The 6,081-nt window shown below is 35.3% G+C and overlaps 1 long non-coding RNA gene across 3 annotated transcripts; it reads right to left on the bottom strand.

Moving 5' to 3' along the window:
- Positions 1-536: 536 nt before the first annotated feature.
- On the bottom strand, positions 537-4,267 carry LOC112167017. 3 transcript variants are annotated; one of them, XR_005799073.1, is made up of 4 exons: positions 3,072-4,267; positions 1,009-1,098; positions 860-930; positions 537-773 (listed from the first exon to the last, which is right to left on the bottom strand). It is a non-coding gene; the product is annotated as an uncharacterized LOC112167017 (long non-coding RNA). The 3 variants fall into 3 exon arrangements; XR_005799074.1 differs by having other exon boundaries at positions 537-758; XR_005799072.1 differs by having other exon boundaries at positions 537-930.
- Positions 4,268-6,081: the final 1,814 nt, after the last annotated feature.

Raw genomic sequence — 6,081 nt, 5'->3', positions numbered from 1 at the left:
TTAAGGGGGTGAAATGTGATACCCCGGAAATTTGTATTTATTTTTCGAGGATTTTCCGGAATCTAATTTGTGGTTATTGCGTGGCTCGTGGACGGAGTGGAAGTGTTTCAAACGAATTATTAGTCGAAGAATATGGTTTTTTTTTTTTTTTTTTTTTTTTTTGGGGGGGGGGGGGGGGGGGGGTTGGTTGTAAAGGTCGACTTTTTATACGTTGGGTTTATCCGAAAACTTCCTTCATGAAAGTTGTAGAGCGCGTCGATACGAGTTCGTAGACTTGCGGAACGCGGAAATCGGAGTTCGTATGAAGAAGTTATAGTCATTGAAAAAAGTTTCCATTTTGGTATATATGGGATTTTTCCTGAAAAAAATCAAGGGCGTGACAGGAGTGTTTTTTATAGGTGGGGAAGAGGCTGACTTCTTCCTTGTTTTCGATGTGGGACTGATATGCTTCAGTTCCCAGCTTCTGATACTTCAGCGGGACGATCTTGGCGCGTGGCGGCGCGTCAGCGGTGATTTGGGAGTGAGCCGAGGCTCAGGTGATAGCCTACTTGGCTGTGTTTCCGTAAGTCATACCATTGGTGATTGTTGGTACCGCTGGCGGTAGCATGAGCGCGGTTCATTATAGCTAATTATGCTTGGCAAATGCTTATGTAAGTACAAACTTATTCACTAAAACAAACATATGAACTCAACCTGTTGCCAGAAATGATAGAGCCAAACCTATTGCTGTCAACATTGGAGCCACTCCTCAATTAAACCTTGCAATTATGAAACTATATATATCAAGTAACTAATGTGATGAAGATGTTGGATCAGTGCCAAAACAAAAGGAGATATCAAAAGCAGTCATATCAAATACCTCATAAATTGAAAATGCAAGCTCTCATTCTCTTCCGAGTAAAACCAGACTACTCATCTACACTTGCAGTCCTACACGAAAACCCCCGAATTATTAACAGATAAACTAAGTTTAGACAAAGTAATATTGCAATTGTTCCAGGGTCACACCAACAATGCAGCCATTAGCCATATCATGTCCAGTTGTTCCAAGGTCACCCCAATATTGCAGCCATTAGCCATATCATGTCTAGACATTTACTGTAACAAAATAGAAGTGCAACATACCAAATGTAAATGAAACTCTTCATCAAAATTAAATAAAAATTATAATTGTTAATAAATAAACATTTCATAATTTGATGGTACAATTGCAAGCTTCACAAAACGAAAGCTTGACAAGGTCTTAGGTTAACCACTTGATAACTGAAAGCTTAATATGGTTCAACATTGATAACAAAAATTCATTCATTGCAATTGAAAAAATGAGAAACTTTTTAAATTAAAAAATGGATTAATTTCAGTTTACCCCGTGAGGTTTGGGGGTGTCATCATTTCACCCCCTATACTTTCAATTTTGAATTTTTACCCCCTAAACTTTCTAATTTCAATCAGCCGTGTCTAATTTCTACTATTCCGTCCAAATTGGACGTTAAGTTTGACTTTTGAGGGCTAAAATGGTCATTTCAACATAAAGAAATTAAAAAATATATATTTTTCTGTTTTTTTTTTTTTTTTTTTTTTCTGTTTCTTAGTTTTTTTTTTTTCTATTTCTTTTTTTTTTTTTTTTTTTTGTCTTCAACCTATACACCACAAATTATAATAGGTTTATAAAAACAAAAAAATACTCTAGGTAGTTGAAAGCCACTCGCTGGTCTACGATATTTGTGACATATCTCCGATAAAGTGAAGAATTTAGGATATATCCCCAATAAAATGAAGAAATATCTGTAAAAAATAATTTTACACTTTATTTGTAAATAAATATCTGTAAAAAATGATTTTACACAAATATTTCTTCACTCTATTAGGGATATACAGATATTTACAGATAAAGTGTCAAATCATTTTTTACAGATATTTCTTCACTTTATTGGGGATATATCATAAAATTCTTCAATTTATTGGAGATATATCACAAATATTGTAGACAAAAAATGATTTTACACAAATATTTCTTCACTTTATTGGGGATATACAGATATTTATTTACAGATAAAGTGTAAAATTATTTTTTACAAATATTCCTTCACTTTATTGAGGATATATCCTAAAATTCTTCACTTTATCAAAGATATATCACAAATATCGTAGATCAGCGAGCAGCTTTCAACCACCTAGAGTATTTTTTTGTTTTTATAAACCTATTGTAACTTGTGGTGTATAGGTTGAAGACAAAATAAAAAAAAATTATAAAAAAAAAAAAAACGAAGAAACAGAAGAAAAAAAAAAAAAAAAAAACAGAAAATATATATATTTTCTAATTTTTTTAATTTTTTATGTTGAAATGACCATTTTAGCCCTTAAAAGTCAAACTTAACGTCTGATTTGGACGGAATAGTAGAAATTGAACACGGCTGATTGAAATTGGAAAGTTTAGGGGGTAAAAATTCAAAATTGAAAGTAGAGGGGGTGAAATGATGACACCCCCAAACCTCAGGGGGGTAAACTAAAATTAATCCTTAAAAAATTAAGTTCAGAGTTGCATCTTTTGATGATATTTAAATTGCAACGGAGATAATACAGATGGCTTTCTACTCTTCAAGTCCTTCATTGCAATAGATTTCTCATACTAAAGTTCCATACCATTTCTAAAAGGTTTCACGTATTGCCAATTTTCAGTTCTAGCCTCTAATCTTCCCCTTTTCATATTCAAGCCATGTAAATCCTTAGACGAAGAAAGGGTAACTCATAGTTTCCCAAATGGGGACAAAAGCTAAGTGATAAGTCAGAACTGAAAAGTACTGAATGATATGATACTTGACTATTCATTCACTTGGATATCAAGTGAGCAGCAACCATGGCATCAGATACAAGTTTAACTCTTTGTATACAGAGTCAAGAGACACTTTTACATAACCAATTATCATAATTTCAGAATCTCAAGCTTATTTGAGTCGTGAACTGTATCTTCTTTCTTTTTTGTACTACTTTTAGTTTGACCAAATAGAACACAAAATCAATTCAAACTATGAGAAGAAAAAGGAGGAACCATGAAAGTTTATAGTTATTACCTCACTAAGGATAATGACCCCTTTCTTTGCATCTTGGCAATGCCACATATTCATAACTGACTAGATTCATTCCGTCCCTAAGGGATGTTACAAGTACTACATCTTAACAAAGTGAAAATAAGTATAATATTAGGATGGATAAATTGTTAATTGGAAAAGTGGCATATCCAGACAAATCCAGACTAACTATGTGGACTTTACCAGACAAGCAAGACAAATTAAAGAATCCAGAAGGCACCACTATTGCTCTGGAACAATAACATTCATCACCTCTAGAACAATCGCTCATTCCAACATAAATCTAAAGCACACACATTGAGTAAATGAAATCACCTTCTCGAAGCCAACCGTAACTGCGGCGAGTGATGGAAAGTGTGGAAGTAATCAAAAACGAAGATGTGGCTATGTGGTGGGGTAGCATCAACTCCACTCAGAAGCTTAATTCAACAATTCACCTACAGCAGTCACAAGTGAAAGGCCAAACATTCCCTCACCTTTTCCGAGAGTGAACTTCAAAGGCGTACCCTTAGCGCCGCTCAAATCAAATAGTGTAATGTACTTAATTCAAATAGAATCGCAATTAATTTCAATCCAATGCAATCAAAATGATTCTAGAAAAGCTCAAATTCGAAAAGCACAAAGAAAAACAGAGTGAAGTTCACGCACCTTCAACCTCGTGACCGCTCTTTGGGGGTTCCGAAGCCTTCTCTTTCATTGAGAAGGTTCTTCTTCAATCCCTGATTTCCGATCTCTCCTGGCCGACATAGAGAACCAGCACGTCACAGCCTTGGTGATACCCTGCCTTTCTGATGCTTACACATACAAATCTAGAAATAATTTGTTTAATTGGTTAGTTATGGTTTGGAGATGAATGGAAAGAGGGCTTACGACACCGACGAGCTCACATCGCTACGCTCCTCGTCACCGTCATCAACTAGAAGCATCATCGGTCCTTGAGTCGGTGTCAGACTTTTGAATATCGCTTGGGCTTTCGGCAGATCGAGAGGACATTTAGAGAGAGAGAGAGAGAGCTGAGATTTAGGTCTGATCATTCTTTCAATCCAAATGTTTAACTCTTCTTTTTCATTCGAGAGGGAAGTTTAACTTATAACCAAATATTTCCGCGCTTTCCGCGCTTCTGCACAATTACAGCGCGCAGGGAAGGTCTATCTTAAACAACGAAAAAATTATATCATTAAAAGCATGCATCTAGTACACGCCAATAAAAAAGTTAGAAAGGAGTACTATTTATAGCGTGTTTTTATTGTACGTCGTGAATGATCATCATTTACGGCATGCATTTAATACACGCCGTAAATAACGTGCCGTGAAAGATTACTTTTCCTGTAGTGCAATCATGGTTGCGGCTTCAAACAACCTCTAAACTACAAAGAAAATACTTACTCATGGTTCAAAATGAAAGCCACCTAAAATAGTTCATAGAAAAGAAAACCAAAAAAATCAAAGACTGAAAGTGGGAATTATCAAATTTGATTGGTCGGGAGGCAGGCTTCAACTAGTTGGACTAGCATCTGTTTACTTCTCTCCTTGAACTTCTTGCTTGATTCTCGCACGTAAGAGTTGATTCTGACATCCCAAGGATTATTTATATTGCTTCTAGCACCATCGTGGATTCCTTTTAGGTTTCTAATTTCTTTGCTTCAAACGAAAGCCAATATTGAATTTTCTGATTGGTCTAGGATTAGTTGGCATCACACATCCACTAAAAGCTTGCCACATCATTAAAAATGTTCAATAACTCCATCTTTGCATATCTTTATCTTGAATTTTGAGTGCTTCATGTCATGTCACTGCTTTTGCTTCATTGATAAATCTAGGACATGTTGAACCATCACAGGTGGTCGGGTTGATTGATAAAAGTCTCAACACTTGAGTTCGAATTTCACCAACGCTGATTGGAGTTAAAATCTTAATCCATTCTTGGTGGCCGGGGGGGATGAAGCGTTTTGACATTATCTCCTTCCCTCCCATCCCAGCCACCCCCCCCCCCCCCCCAGCGCCGTACGAATTAGTCTCTAGGACTAGAAAGTCTTTGAAGATATCGTGTGATCTCGATAAAAAATAATAATAATAATAAAAAATCTTAGGCATGTTTGGATAGGGAGATATGATGCAGGAGGAGATGTACAGCTTAGAGGCATGTACAGAGCTCCTAACGAGAGATATGGAGGAGACTCTTAAAATACATGATAACAAAGTTACTTCGATAAAACTTCTACAAAATACTATCATCTACTCACCTTATTCAACTAGACTACCCTATTTATATAAGCCTATACTAGACAATGTCAAAAGTATGACAATTACAATGGACATCAATATTAAACTGTTACACTAACCTTAAACCTTCCTAACTCCCATAACCTGTGAAGCCACTAACTCACCATTATTTTCACTGTATATAACTCTCAACATCTAAATTAATTTTATTTCCAACAGTTACAAGGAACACAAAAAAGTGAGACTTCAAAAGACAATTATTATTGATTTAGTTTGACCTACAATTGACATAAACGATATACACATAACCCGTGTTTGATCACCATATTCTAAGACATAAGGCATTCGGAAAAGGTGGACTTTCTAGTAGGCAAGTGTCATTTGCTATTGCTAAAAGACTGCTTGCCTTTATATGGCTTGGCTTCGCTATCGCTCCTATGCAATGGTTGCCCTAAAAATGAGAATTTCCCACCACTTATATATTAATGCCTATTATTTAGTGCTAGAAGCTTCACCCATATATATACACTAGCCTTCTCGCACGCGCGTGCTTTCACGTGCGAACCGTCTTTTTTATCGTTTAAGTGTATTTGATATAAATTTATGACAATTTATACACTCAAACTTGTATTCGTGTATTTTGATATTTGTTAATTTTGATAAAAATAAAAAATAAAAAAATTAAAAAAAACTTTGCTTGCTATAATCTTATTGCGTGCAATTTTTTTTTTCATGGTGAAATGAAAACGTATAAGCAAAATTACTGTAT

The sequence above is a fragment of the Rosa chinensis genome, chromosome 5 (genome assembly GCF_002994745.2).
Source record: "Rosa chinensis cultivar Old Blush chromosome 5, RchiOBHm-V2, whole genome shotgun sequence".
Classification (NCBI taxonomy): Eukaryota; Viridiplantae; Streptophyta; class Magnoliopsida; order Rosales; family Rosaceae; genus Rosa; species Rosa chinensis.
Note: the sequence above shows the minus strand (reverse complement) of the source record. Positions and strands in the feature narration are given on the sequence as shown.